The sequence below is a fragment of the Camelus bactrianus genome, chromosome 17 (genome assembly GCF_048773025.1).
Source record: "Camelus bactrianus isolate YW-2024 breed Bactrian camel chromosome 17, ASM4877302v1, whole genome shotgun sequence".
Taxonomy (NCBI): domain Eukaryota; kingdom Metazoa; phylum Chordata; class Mammalia; order Artiodactyla; family Camelidae; genus Camelus; species Camelus bactrianus.
Window position 1 is genome coordinate 45,622,402 of NC_133555.1, and position 14,226 is coordinate 45,636,627.

The 14,226-nt window shown below is 38.7% G+C and overlaps 1 protein-coding gene across 2 annotated transcripts in view; it reads left to right on the forward strand.

The window, feature by feature from the left end:
* Window positions 1-14,226, forward strand: part of OSBPL10 (oxysterol binding protein like 10) — a 350,089-nt gene that overhangs the window by 46,892 nt on the left and 288,971 nt on the right. Inside the window, exon 2 of one of the 2 annotated variants that reach the window (XM_074345352.1) lies at window positions 4,941-5,054. The exons of the other annotated variant lie outside the window; for it this stretch is intronic. The gene's annotated coding sequence lies outside the window, so the exon portion shown is untranslated. The remainder of the gene's footprint in view (window positions 1-4,940; window positions 5,055-14,226) is intronic. 2 annotated transcript variants of the gene reach the window in all.

Consider the following 14,226-nt stretch of genomic DNA (forward strand, 5'->3'; position numbering starts at 1 on the left):
AGCTAGACAAAGACATCACAAGAAAAGAGGATTACAGATCAGAATTCCTCATGAACATAGGCACAAAAATTCTTAATAAAACACTATCAAATCAAATTCATCAATGTAGAACAAAGGATACACCCTGACCAAATCTATTCCCAGGACTATACCCTGTGTCTCAGGAATGAAAAGTTGAATTAACATACAAACATCAATTAATTTAATATACCATATTGATAAAGCCAAATAAAGTAAAAGACTACATGGTTATCTCCATAGATACAGAAAAATCCAGAGTTAATTCTTTTTTTTTTTTTTTTTTTTGCTTTTGTTATTTATTTATTTATTTATTTATTTATTTATTTATTTATTTATTTATTCCTTTGTGTGTGTGTGTATATATATATTTATTTATTGGAGTATAGTCAGTTTACGATGTTGTGTCTATTTCTGGTGTACAGCATCATGTTTCAGTCATACATGAACATACATACATTCATTTTCATCATAAGTTACTACAAGATATTGAATATAGTTCCCTGTGCTATACAGTATGAACTTGTTGTTTATCTATTTTATATATATCAGTATCTGCAAATCTCAAACTCCCAATTTATCCCTTTCCCACCACCCCCCAGTAACCATAGGTTTATTTTCTATGTCTGTGAGTCTGTTTCAGTGTTAATTCATGATTAAAAAAAAAAAATACTCAGCAAACCAGATGGAGGGACACTGCTCAATCTGATTAAGGTCATCTACAAACAACCTCTAGCTGATATCAGTCTGAAAGGTGTAGGACCAGATGCTTCCCTCCTAAAATCGTTAACAAGGCAAGACGACCTACTCTCATCACTTCTATTCAGTGATGTACTGTAGGTTCTAGCTAGGACAATACGGAAAATAAGAAACCAATTCAATTTATATCAGAACCAAATAGAACAAAATACTTAGGAATAGATTTATCAAAAGTAGTGCCAGATATATACATTGAAAACAAAAATATTGCTGCGAGAAATTAAAAAAATATAAATAAATAGACATTATATGCTCATGAATTGGAAGACTCAATCCCCAAAAATGATTTAATTCAGCACAATTCTTACCCAAATCCCATCAGACTATTTTTTGTTAGAAATTAATTAAACTGATCATAAAATTTACATGGAAATACAAATAGCTTTGCAAAGCCAGAACAGGTTTGAAAACGAAAAGAAAAGTTGGCATGATGGTGTTCAGTCTCAAAACTTGCCATTAAAGCTCTGGTGATCAAGACACTGTGCATAAATCTTATTATGCCAGTTGAGGTATGGGCGTAAGGATAGGCATATACAGCAACGATGCAGAAATAAACCCTTACGTTATGTTAAATTGATTTCAGAAAGAGGTTCTAAGACGGTTTAATCGGGAAAGGATCATCTTTTTAGAAAATGATGCTGGTATAACTAGGTATCCATATGCAAACAAACCTAAATCCTTGCCTTATAATATGCAAAGATTAACTCAAAATTCATCATAGATTTACATTTAAGAGCCCAAACTATAGAATTTCCTGAGGAAAATATGATAAAAATCGTTGTGACCTTGAGTTAGGCAGAGTTCTTAGGACCCCAAAAGCACAGCAATAAAAGAAAAAGGATAAATTGAACTTCATTAAAATTAAAAACTTTTGCTGTTTAAAAATATCGTGAAGAAAATGAAAAGACAAGTAACAGATAGGGTGAAAATGTTTGCAAATTATACATCTGATAAAGGATTTATATACAGAATATGTAAAGAACTCCTACAAATCACTAATATAAAACCCAATTAAAACCCAATTTAAAAACGGGCAGTAGATTTGAAGACACGTTTCACCAAATGCGTACAGTTGGCTAAGTACATGTAAAGGTGCTCAATATCATTAATTATTAAGGAAATACAAATTAAAACCATGGTGAGATACCACTTCACATCCACTAGAATTTCATAATCAAATGAAACACATTACTGAGCATTGGTGAGGATGTGGAGAAACTGGAAGCCTCCTAAACTATTATTGGGAATGCAAAATGGTGCAGCCACTTTGGAAAACTAAGCACTTCTGCTCCTAGAAATCTATCCAAGAGACATGAGTACAGATGTCCTCACTGATGATTTGAGTTTTATCTGTGTCCTGTACTCCTGGAAAGCAGTGACACCGAGAAATGTCCCCACCTTTCTGTGTTCCAAGAAAGACTAATGGCAAAGGACCACACTGCCCTCACATATTTCTTTCCAGCCTTCCTCAAGACTCTCAGAAGACCCACTGATGACTCCCTTGTTTATCTGCTTCAGTAAGATCCCAGACCCCTTCCTTTTCTTGGAGATGTTTCTCATTAACGAATGTTTTCCCTGTTGCAATAACCTAATATCATCTCCTTAATTGTCCAGTACATTTGTCTTTCATATAAACTGTGTGTTTATATGAAAGACTTGTACACAGTTATTTTTGGCTACATTATTACAAAACTGGAAACAATTCAAGTTTCCATCAGTGAATTGTTAAAATGTAGTATATTATATGGTGAATTCTATTCAGCAATAAAAAAATATACTGATATATGCTACAAAATGGATAAATCTTGAAAACATTATGCTAAGTAAAAAAAGCTAAATGCAAAAAAAAAACCCACATGTAGTATGATTCCATTTATATAAATGTCCAGAAAAGACAAATTTAGAGAGACAGAAAGCACATCAGTGGTTGCCTAGGGCTGGATGTCGGGGCGGGGGGGTGGGGGAGGATTGTTTGTAAAAGAGCTGAAGGGAATTGGGGGAAAGAGTGTTCTACAATTTGAATGTGATGATTATACCATTTTGTGAGTTTACTAAAAATCACTGAACTGTATACTTGCAATGGGTGGATTTTATGGTATATAAAGTGTACCTCAATAAAGCAGTAAAAAAAAAATAAAAAGAACAAAAGATAAAATTCAAATGCTGTAACAAACTATGAAAATCCACTATCAGAGCCAAATGTATCCTCAAAGATAGAGATTTCTGGCGGTTAGTGTGATGGGCTCTGTGAGTGGAATTTGGGGTCCAGGCTTGATCAAATATCTAGAACCAATTGTAGAAGCAGAGACCCTTGCTACCATAGCCAATGATCTGTAACTGTGATTTATATTTTCTAGTTAAGTAGAAATTAAGGGTAAGAAAGGAAACTAACTTATGAAGAACCAGACTATAATTCAAACCAACTATATATAATTGGTCAGGGAGGCAAGTAGAGATAACGTGATGAAAGATTGCAAACAATTTCACGTTTAACAATGTTTATAATTGCATTTTAAAAATTGTGTTGAGTATTTTTTTTATAACTCACTTCTGTTCAGTTATTTACATAGGGGACCCATGCCCATTAAGTGGCCTGTGGATGTCGAATGACTGAAAACATCAAGTTAAGAAAATACTTTCTGTTCCAGCTCTATAACAAAAGCTTACATGATCTTTGTCACCAATCTTTCTTTCCAAATATACTCCTTTCCTCAGAACATTCCTCCTACCACGTATTCTCTACTTACTATGAGTTTTCACCTAGCCTTAAAGACTTAGCTCAAATACAGTGCTATAGCACATTTCCTCTTGACCTATGATTATTTGTGCAAATATATGATCAAATATACTTGTGTACAAAGAATGATGCCTTATTCGTGGTGCCTCTAGGGCACCCTGCACTAGGTCACCTCGAAATGCTTGTTGAATTGAATGGAATGTACCACCCCCTGGTGGCTGAAGAGGAAAACAACTTAAACATTGCTGAAGGTTGTCTCCCAGCTCCTCAACCCACTGTGGACTTTAGAGGGCTCAATTGTGGGGTTCAGTTCAAGAGAATTTTAAGGGTGATGTTCTAAAATTGGAACGTGATGATGTTTACACAACAGCAGCCCCCCCACCCCCACCCCCCCATCAAGAGTGGCATGGGCCCTCTCTGGGTGAAAATTAACTTTTTCCTTCCTCTTTTTTTCCATTTCTCCCCGACTCCTCTTCCCCTTTCACTTTCCCTTTTTCTCCCTTGTGGACTCCCCCTTTTTTCCCCTCATATCCACTCATTTTAGTTCTTCCTCTTCTCAACTTTTCGCTACTCAGTTCTTTGAAATTGTGGTTTTCTTTTGATTTCTGCTGATTTATATTCAGTTATTTCCAATGTGATCACCATGAAGCATTATTTTCTTTTTTGTTGTGTTTAATGGGCACAATGGACCAAACTCCAAATTCAGCCATTGATGTCCATCCAGTTCCAGGGATGAAAAAGATTTTTTTGAAGATAGTGTCTTGCATTTTTATTAACTTTCTCCCAATGTTGTTTCCTATCTACTTTCTCACTTGTTTTGTTTTGTTTTGTTTTTTAATACTTGAAGGAGTCTTTTTGACATGAATATCACCCTCCACTTGTGGAGAGGGCATAGCTCAGTGGTAGAGCACATGCTTAGCATAAATGAGGCTCTGGGTTCAATCCCCCGTACCTCCACTGTTAAAAAAAAAAAAAAGATGAATGCTCTCTACTCAACAAAAAAGCAAGCTGAAGCAGAGTGAGAATGAACACCTGTCTAAGATCCCAGACACTCAATCAGATCTTTGCTCCCACTGGCCATCTGCCTACCGGGGCCCTAATCTGTGTGCAAAGCTGATTTCCTAAGTAGTGGGCTCAAACTGTTTACTATAATGGTTTAACCACTCTAGTTTTCTTCTGGGAGTCTATAATCACTTATTTCTTTAAGTTTACAGATGCAATGAATATAATTGCTCAAAATTCACCTGGTGTGATAGAACATTAACGCTAAAGGAATTAGAGGTGATCAAATCTAAATTCTTTATTCACAAGTGGCAAAATGGAGGCTCGGAGGTGAAATGACTTACCTGATGTCACACCGCTTGTCTGTAACACAGCCAAGATGAAAACCCAGGTCTCTTGAATTCCACTTTCGTGCACTTTCCAGGGCTCTGTGCGGTCTAAACACAGTGTGGAAGCAGTAAGGTGTCAAGGAGCCAAGACCTTGGACTCAAACAGACCTATTCAAATCTCAGCTTTGCCACTCGCTAAGTCACATTAGGTAAGTTATTTAAGCATGTTTCCTTCTCTGTAAAACAGTGATACAATCTTGTACTGATCTTACAGAGTTGTCGTGGAAATTAAAAATATAAAATACTTAGCATAGGGAAAAAAGTGTAGTTCTGTAAAAGGTAATTGTATTTTGAGACCAGTGCAGCACAGTAGCTAAGAAAGTGATCTTTGGAGTCAGACAGCGGGTGTTTCTAGTTGTTGGACCTTTGGAAAGCTATTTAACTTTTCCGAGCATTAGTTTTCTCATCTGTAAAATGGGAATAATAATAATCTTTGTCTCAGGGTCTCTAGAAGCTTACATGAAACAATGCATGCAAAATTCAACATGCTTGGCACACAAGTCAGAACTCAGTAAACGGATGCTATCATCAGCGCGCCTCCCAGCTTCCGCTGCAAGCTCAGATCTCCCAATGGGCAAGCTGCTGAGCTAAAGAATTTAGTCTAGGAACTATTTTATTAGAAAATATTATTTCCAAAATAATGAGGTTTGCCAGGAGAGCAGCCGTGATGACTTTTCGTTGTCAGAGGAGTGTGACAGCCACCAAGCATGTGCCATGGAGTTGCCGGGTCTTTACAGTCTCCTACCTAATTTAAGCCCCTCAATGACCCCGTGAGTTAGATGTGTGAATACGCAGATACAGACGGATAAGTAACTGATGCAGGGTCTTCTTGTAGTAAGCAGTTTCATTCTCATCCAGGTCACTCCAAACTCTGCACCATTCTACTCTGCTATTTAAAAAAATTTTTTTTAAATTTTTTAATACTTTTTAATTAAAGTAGTATAATCAACTTATAATGTTGTGTTAATTTCTGGTGTACAGCATAGTGATTCAGTTATACATATAAATATATTCTTTTTTATGTTCTTTCTCATTATGGGTTATTACAGGGCATTGAATATAGTTCCCTGTGCTCTACAGAAGGACCTTGTTGTTTAGCTATTTTATATATAGTAGTTAGTATCTGCAAATCCCAAACTCCTAACTTATCCTTCCCCCCAACACTGTGCTGTTTTAATTCTGCCTCCTCAGCTGAACTGTTGGGAGAATTAAAACCTGAGACTTTCAAAAATTACACTAGAAACAACAAGAAGTTATTGTTCAACAGGTATATAGATAAACAAAAACTCCTCATTATCCTCCTCCTCAGCCCCGGGCAACCACCATTCTACTCTCTGCCTCTAAGAGTTTGACTGTTTTAGATTCCTCATGTAAGTGGAATCATGCAATATTTATTCTTGTGACTGGCTTATTTCACTTAACATAATGCCTACAGGTTCCTCCATGTTGTTGCATATAGCAGAATTTCCTTCTTTTTTAAGGCTGTGTAATATTCTATCATATCATACAAACCCCTTATCAGATATATGGTTTGCAGACATTTTCTCCCATTCTATAGGTTGCCTTTTCATTTTGTTGTTGGTTTCCTCTGCTGCGTGGAACCTTTTCAGTTTGATGTAGACCCACTTGTCTGTTTCTGCTTTTGTTGCCTGTGCTTTGTTGTCAAATCCAAAAAAATCATTGGCAAGACCAATGTCCAGAACCTCTCTCCCCATTTCCTCTTAGGAGATTTACAGTTTCAGATCTTGCATTTGAGTCTTTAATCCATTTTGAGTTGATTTTTGTGTGTGGTGATTACATAAGGGTCCAGTTGTGTTCTTTCGCCTGTGGGTATGCAGTGCTCCCAGCACTGTTTGCTGAAGAGACTAGCTTTTCCCCATTGTGTATTTTTGGCACCCTTGTTGAAGATCAGCTCACCATACATAATTGTCTTTTATTTCTGGGCTTTTTGTTCAGTTCCATTGATCTGTAAGTTTGTCTTCATGCCAGTACCATACTTGTAAATGTCTATAGATTTGTATTATATTTTGAAGTCAGGAAATGTGATGCCTCCAGCTTTGTTCTTCTTTCTTGAGTTTGCTTTGGCTATTTGTGACCTTTTGTGGTTCCACATGAATGTTAGGATTATTTTTTTGTATTTCCATTAAAAATGTCATCGGGATTTAGTTGAGGATGGCTTTGAAACTATAGGTTACTTTGGATAGTGTGGCCATTTTAACAATACTGAGTTTTATAAGCCATGAGCGTGGGATGTCTTTCCATTTGTTTGTGTCTTCTTTAATCACTTTCACACAGTTCTTTCATCTCCTTCATTAAGTTTATTTCTAAGTATTATAATTGGGAGTGTTTTCTTAATTTCTCTTTTGGATACTTCAGTGTTGGTATATAAAAACACAAGTGATTTTTTATGTTGATTTTGTATGTTGCCACTTTATTGAATTCCTTTATTAGTTCTAACAGATTTTTTCGTGGAATCTTTAGGGTTTCCTATGTATAAGATTATGTCACGTGTGATCAGAGATAATTCTACCTCTTCCTTTCTGATTTGGATAGTTAACTTTATTTCTTTTCCTTGCTTAGTTGCTCTGACTAGCATTTCCAATACTGTTTGAATAGCAATGATGAGAAGGGGCATCTTTGCCTTATTCCTGATCTTACAGGAAAACCTTTTAGTTTTTCACTGCTGAGTATGATGTTAACTGTGGCCTTTTTATATATGGCCTTTATTATGTTGTGGTAAATTCTTTCTACTGCTAGTTTTTTGAGAGTTTTCAATCATGAAAAGTGTTTTTTTGTGGGAAAACAAGGACTAGGACTTCCTATTCCATCATTTTACTAATGCCACCCTTCTTCCTCTTCTTAGGAGGCCACCAATCCTGTTGGATAAGGGCCCCAGCATTTTGGCCTCATTTAACGTTAACTGCCTGTTTACAGACCCTATCACCAAATACAATCACACTGGGCATTAGGACTTCAATATAGGAATTTTAATTCAGTCATAAAAAAAATCCAAATTTTTATCCTCAAGGTAATAGAGTGTTTTCTATAAATACTTGCAGGAGCACTTTGACTGACAAAGCCAATCATGAATTTTGTGTCCAACTCTGCAAAATTATAGAATGTGAGAGCCAGAGGGGACCTTCCAGGTTATAGTTCAGAGTTTTCAATTTCCTGTTGATGAAACTTGGAGCCAGAAAGGGGAAGGGGCTTGTGTGAGGGTCCCACGGCTGGGACTGACTGGCATCCATCCTGGAACCCAGGATTCCCATGTGCTGCAGGACTCACTTGATTGCAATGCACCTGGCTGTTTCAAATCTGATTTTATATATGGTATCATCCCTACTGTTCACCACTTTGAATTTCACCAAGGTGTTCTTTTGTACCTCGGCAGATAGAACTCAGCTCATGCCAAGCACTTCAGGTGGAAATGCAGCGTCTCATTTAATCTTCACTGTAGCCCTAAGAGAGAGACGGTGGTGTTTCCTCATTTTATAGATAAGGATGTCTGAGAGGTTAAGCCACTTGCTCCAGATTCTCCAGTTAGTAAGAGACGTAGCCTGAGGTGGATGCAGAGTTGAAGGTTTATGTGCTGGTGAATCGAATAGCTCGTGTGTCTGCTCACCCTGAAAGCTGATTCATCAGCTTCTTCCTCCTCCCCCATTATGACTTATCACTGCAGGTTCACCAACAGGCAGCCCAGGAGGGCAACTACAGACCTGCAGAGGGCACTGGAAAATGATTCCTTTGTTCTGCTTCTCATGCAGAAAAGGACTGCTGGGGAAAACAGAGGCTCTGCACGGCAGGGCTGGGGCACTTTAAGCAGATGGGCCAGAGAGTATTTTATAATAAAAACGCTTTACAGTGATGGTAAAAATAACCTATCCACAATTTAAAAAAAAATCTAAACAATATAGAAAAGTATGAAGGAAGAGTAAATTTTCTTATCTTCCTGATCCATCCCCAGTTGCATTCTCAAGAGGTAATTATTACTACTGTTGTGCACGTATTCAGAAGTGTATTTTAAGCACACACACGTAAGCGCATATCTAATATATGTAAATTATAGTGTAGGAGAATACTGTACTTACTATTCTGCAAAGTACTTTTTAATATTTAACAGTACGTCTTTGACATAGTTTCATATTAATATATATACTTCCACTTCATTCTTCTTAATGTTGGCAAAATATTTCATCATAGGAATACAGCACGATTTATTTAATTGTTCCAATCATAGTCTGAATAACGGCCCCCCAAAACGTCCACGTTCTAATCTGTGGACTCTGTAAATGTTATTACCTTATTTGAAAGAAAAAATGTGTTTGCAGATGTGATTAAATTAAGGATCTTGAGATGGGAGCCTATCCTGAATTATCTGGGTAGGGCCTAAATGAATCACAAGGGTCCTTTTAAGAGAAAGGCAGACGGATGAGACACACAGAGGAGAAGGTGGTGTGAAGACAGAGACAGAAGTTGGAGCGTCGTGACCATAAGCCAGGGGATGCTGGCAGCCATCAGGAGCTGGAAGACACAAGGGACAGACTCTCTTTAGAACTTCCAGAGGAAGTGTGGCCCTGCTGACACCTTGGTTTTGGCCAGTGATACTGGTTTTAGACTTCTGGCTTACAGAACTGTGAAAGAAGAAACACATGTTATTTTAAGCCACCAAGCTTGTGGTAATTTATTAAAGCAGCCAACGAAACAGATACAGTTTCCTGACTGGTGGACAGTTAGGGTGTTTCCACCATCCTAAACAAGGGCTATAATGAGCAGTTTGCACATGTATCTTTATTCACTCGTACAGTTATATTTGTAGGACAAATTCTAAGACATGGAATGTCACAGGCAAAGGATGTACACATATAAAACAAAGATTTCATCAGGTCAAAACAGAGTATTTTATGCTTCCCAAATGACTTCCAGGTGCTATATGTCAAAATGTGTGTCTTTGAATTTATAGCTTTAGATGTTTATCGTAAAACCAAACAATAAAGACTAAAACCAAATGACCTGACCACTCAACTCGAGAATCAACTTAAAGAACAGAGTAAATATATTAAAAATAAGACAGAAGTAATAAAAGACAAAAACCAGTAAAATAGTGGATGACAGCAACGCCCCCAAAGAGTGTTTGAATATAATCAATGTTTTGTCAATATAATTAGATAGACAAACCTCTAGAAGGACTAAGCAAGAGAAAAGGAGAGAAGACATGCCAACAAACAAATTACAAAGTGAAAACCAGGAAATTGGATATAATAGAGAATTAAACACAGTAAAATAATGTTAAACCTTGTATATATAAACATATAAAAAGTAAAAATTGATGTGAGAAGAAAGAGGAAACTTGAACAAGCTTACTAATATCTTGAGAAAAAGGATCTCAAAGATCTCCCATACACATTAAAATTTGCAGACCAGGGTGATTTTATGAATGTCTTTCAGTCTTTCAAGGAGTAGATAATCCTTACTTTATGTAAGTTGTTCCAAAGAATAGAAAAAGAGGAAAACCTACTTGACTCATCTTTTGAGTCTAGTATAATCTTTATTTATTTATTCTTGAAGGAAGTGCTGGGGATTGAACCCAGGACCCTGTGTGTGCTAAGCACACATTCTGCCACTTGAGCTGCGTCTTCCCCCTAGTGTAATCTTGATTTCAAATCTATATAAGGAGAATAGAAGAGAAGACATTTCTAGGCCTGGGTAGATAGAATTGTGATCGTTATAAGTGATATTCACCCAATATTTCCCAGCTTTCTGGGTGAGTAGTAGGATTGAATGTATTAGCCTGCTTGAGGCTGGGTGGGGCTTCTCTAAGTTCTGATCAATGATTGTTGAGCTTAAATGGTATGTTGCTTCCAGGCTGGTGCATGTAATGGCTGGTCTGAGACCCTCTAGTGTCCCTTTACCTGTGTCGTGGCAACCAGCAATGCCTGGAGGTGACTGGCTCAGTCAGCCTGGGTCTCTGGATAACATCATGGGCAGTCACTTCCCTGTGGACCTGTGATAGACAGGTGCATATGTAAGAACTACGCCTTGGCTATTTTAAGCCACTGTGATTTGGGAGTTCCCTGTTGTTGCGGCATAATCTAGTTGGTCACGGAGAATACAATGGTCAGGTGATACTCTATCCATCCCAGCGTTCTTCTAGCAAGCCCACCCGTACTGCAAAGCCTAGAAAATGAAATACAGCCCTTTTCAGTCTCCTTTGCAGCTAAAGGTCCTGGTGTAAGCCAACAATTAGCGGCACTCGAATGAAGTCTTAAAGTGCCGGGAGTGGAGCATGCCATCTTCCCCACGCTCTTTCTGTCGGTCTGCTCAGTGTGGTCATGGAGACGTCGCCGCTGGGGCAGCGCTGTGGAGTCCAGCCGCTAGCTCTGAGCATTGAGAGACAGTTTTGGAAGCATCAGGGTCTGGCGTTTGCATTCTTGTGACCGGTCAGCGGCTCCGTGGTGTCGAGGGGCTGCTGTGATGGTGCGACAGCTTCCTGGCCTGTGGGTCTTGGCTCCAGGTGGGGTCTGGCTCCTCCAGGCCAGCTCCCAGGTCTTCCTCTGCACCGCCAACATCAGAAGCAGTGTCCCTGCTCTGTTCTGAGAGTCATTCTTGGAGGCCCAGCCTAGAGCCTGCCTCTCCATCCCTGCTGTGAGTTTATAGGCACCCAATTCCCTGTATTTAAACCCTTTCTGCTTATGTGATTTCTTACGTGCAACTAGACCCTGACTCATTTAAAGCCTACCTCACTTTATAACTATAGACACAGAAATCTAAATTAAATAGTAGTTAACTAAAGCTACCAATAATTACGTGTATATATGTGTGAATTACACAGACACATAACATACCTGTGTACACACCTACGTAATGCAGGGGTGCTTCAACATTAGAAAACCTCTGTATGCAACTGATCCTAAATGAGAAATAGCACAAATCAGCACACTATAGAAAAAGCGTTTCATCCAATTAAACTTCTCTTACGATAGAAACTCTCAGAAAATTAGGACTAGATGGTAATTTTATTTTCTTGATAAAGGCTATTATATTTCTTAGGGTACAGTGAACTGGTACAATAAAAAGGTGAAACACAGTGGCTTAAACCAACACTTTATTTTTTCCTCACTTAACTATCTCGCTGTGAGCAGCCCTGGTCTGGGGGAGGGCTGGCTCAGCTCCACGTCATCATTCAAGGTTCCAAGTTTCTTCTGAGTTATAGTTCTGCCATCCCACAGGGCTACCATTGTCTTTAGTGGAAGCTAGGTGGCTGCCATGACCAGATTCATGACAGCAGTTAAAAGACATCATGAAGGAGGCATGGCCAGTGTCTTAATTTCCAGACCAAGAATGGCTCACATCCTTTTACATTCCAGTGATGATGATTTATACACATGGTCTCATCAAACTGCAAACAAGTCTAGGAAATGTGCCGAGCCCTGACTCTGCTGCCATGTGTACCCAGACCTTATGCAGCACCCCTGGTCTGCTTGGCTGTGCCTACCTTAGTCACTTGCAAGGGTGTCCCTGGTGACAGCTTAGGCCATTCCTCGGGCCTCAGAGACCTAGAGGTCAGGGGAGAAGAGCTAGTGGGTCACTATTAGTCATCCTCTGGTGTTTCTTTTTTTTTTTTAATTGGATTATAGTCAGTTTACAATGTTGTGTCAATTTCTGGTGTACAGCACAATTCTTCAGTCATACATGAGTATACATATGTTCTTCTTCATATTCTTTTTCACTGTGAGCTATTACAAGATATTAAATTTATTTCCCTGTGCTATACAATATAAACTTGTTTATCTGTTTTATATATACCAGTCAGTATCTGCAAATCTCGAACACCAAGTTTATCCCTTCTAATCCCCCTCCCCCTGGAAACCACAAGTCTGTATTCTATGTCTGTGTGTCTGTTTCTGTTTTATATATAAGTTCATTTGTCTTTTTTTTTTTTAGGTTCTACATATGAGTGATATCATATGGTATTTTTCTTTCTCTTTCTGGCTTACTTTGGTTAGAATTACATTCTCCAAGGACATCTATGTTGCTGCAAATTGCATTATACTGTCATTTTTTATGGCTGAGTAGTATTCCATTGTATAAATATAGCACAACTTCTTTATCCAGTCATCTGTCGATGGACATTTAGGGTGTTTCCATGTCTTGGCTATTGTAAATAGTGCTGCTATGAACATTGGGGTGCAGGTGTCTTTTTGAATTAGGGTTCCCTCTGGATATATGCCCAGGAGTGGGATAGCTGGGTCATATGGGAAGTCTAGTTTTAGTCTTTTGAGGAATCTCCATACTGTTTTCCATGGCTGCACCAAACTGTATTCCCACCAGTCTGGTATTTCTTGAATACGTGCTTGGCGGCAGTGCTGCTCCCACAGTCCAAGGAGTCCCTGCACTGACCAGCTTGCAACTGCAGAGGCTCTAAGTTTCCTCGGGGCTACTGATTGGGATGAGTGCTGAATCCAGACATGAAGGAGGTTAAGGCCTTAGGGGCTGACCTCCACCACTGGGAGCTGGGACCTGGCGGGAACAGCAGAAACAGGACTCCCTTTTCAACCATATCAGACGATCTGGGACTCAGTCATTTCCCACAGCGTCTCTGGAGACATGCTGCAGAGTCTGAGCAGCGCTGTTTGAAGCTGTGGCCACCTTGTTTGCTTTCCCTCCCTTCCTGCTTTTATTTTCTTGACTTTTGCTTCCCTGGGTTTGTTCCTCCCCCAAGTAGAGTGCTAGCATGTAAATGTTTACCGTAGGTTCCATTTCTAGGGAAACTGGGCTGAGATACCGTGGGAGAAAGGAAGGATGGATTATGGTGAACAACTGGAGTTTCTACTTCCAAAGCCCAGAGAAAGCATCTTACTCTAAGGAAGAAGGTTAGGTGTCTTCTCTTAAAATCAAAAATAAGGCAAAGATGCCTGATAGCACCACTGTTGTTCGACACAGCACTGCTGGCTCTAGCCAGTGCGAAAAGACGTAAGAAAGAGCCAAAAGGTAAAAGGATAATAAGGAAGAGAGAAAATTGTCATCATTTGCAAAAGATGTGCTCAATTGGGTAGAAAATGCAACAGAATCAATAAAACCAACCATCAGAATTTATAAGGGTTTAGCAAGGTCTCTGGAAAAAAGACCACCTTACAGGACTCAAAGCATTCACTCCATATACCAGCGATAAACAGCCACAAGATATACTAGAAAACATATCTTCCATAAGTACAAAAAATATCTAGGAAGTAAGATATCAAAGAGGTACTCAAAAACCTCTCTGGGGAAAATTTGAAAACCATAAAAAATGAAATAGAAAAAGATGCGAATATATGAAGAGAC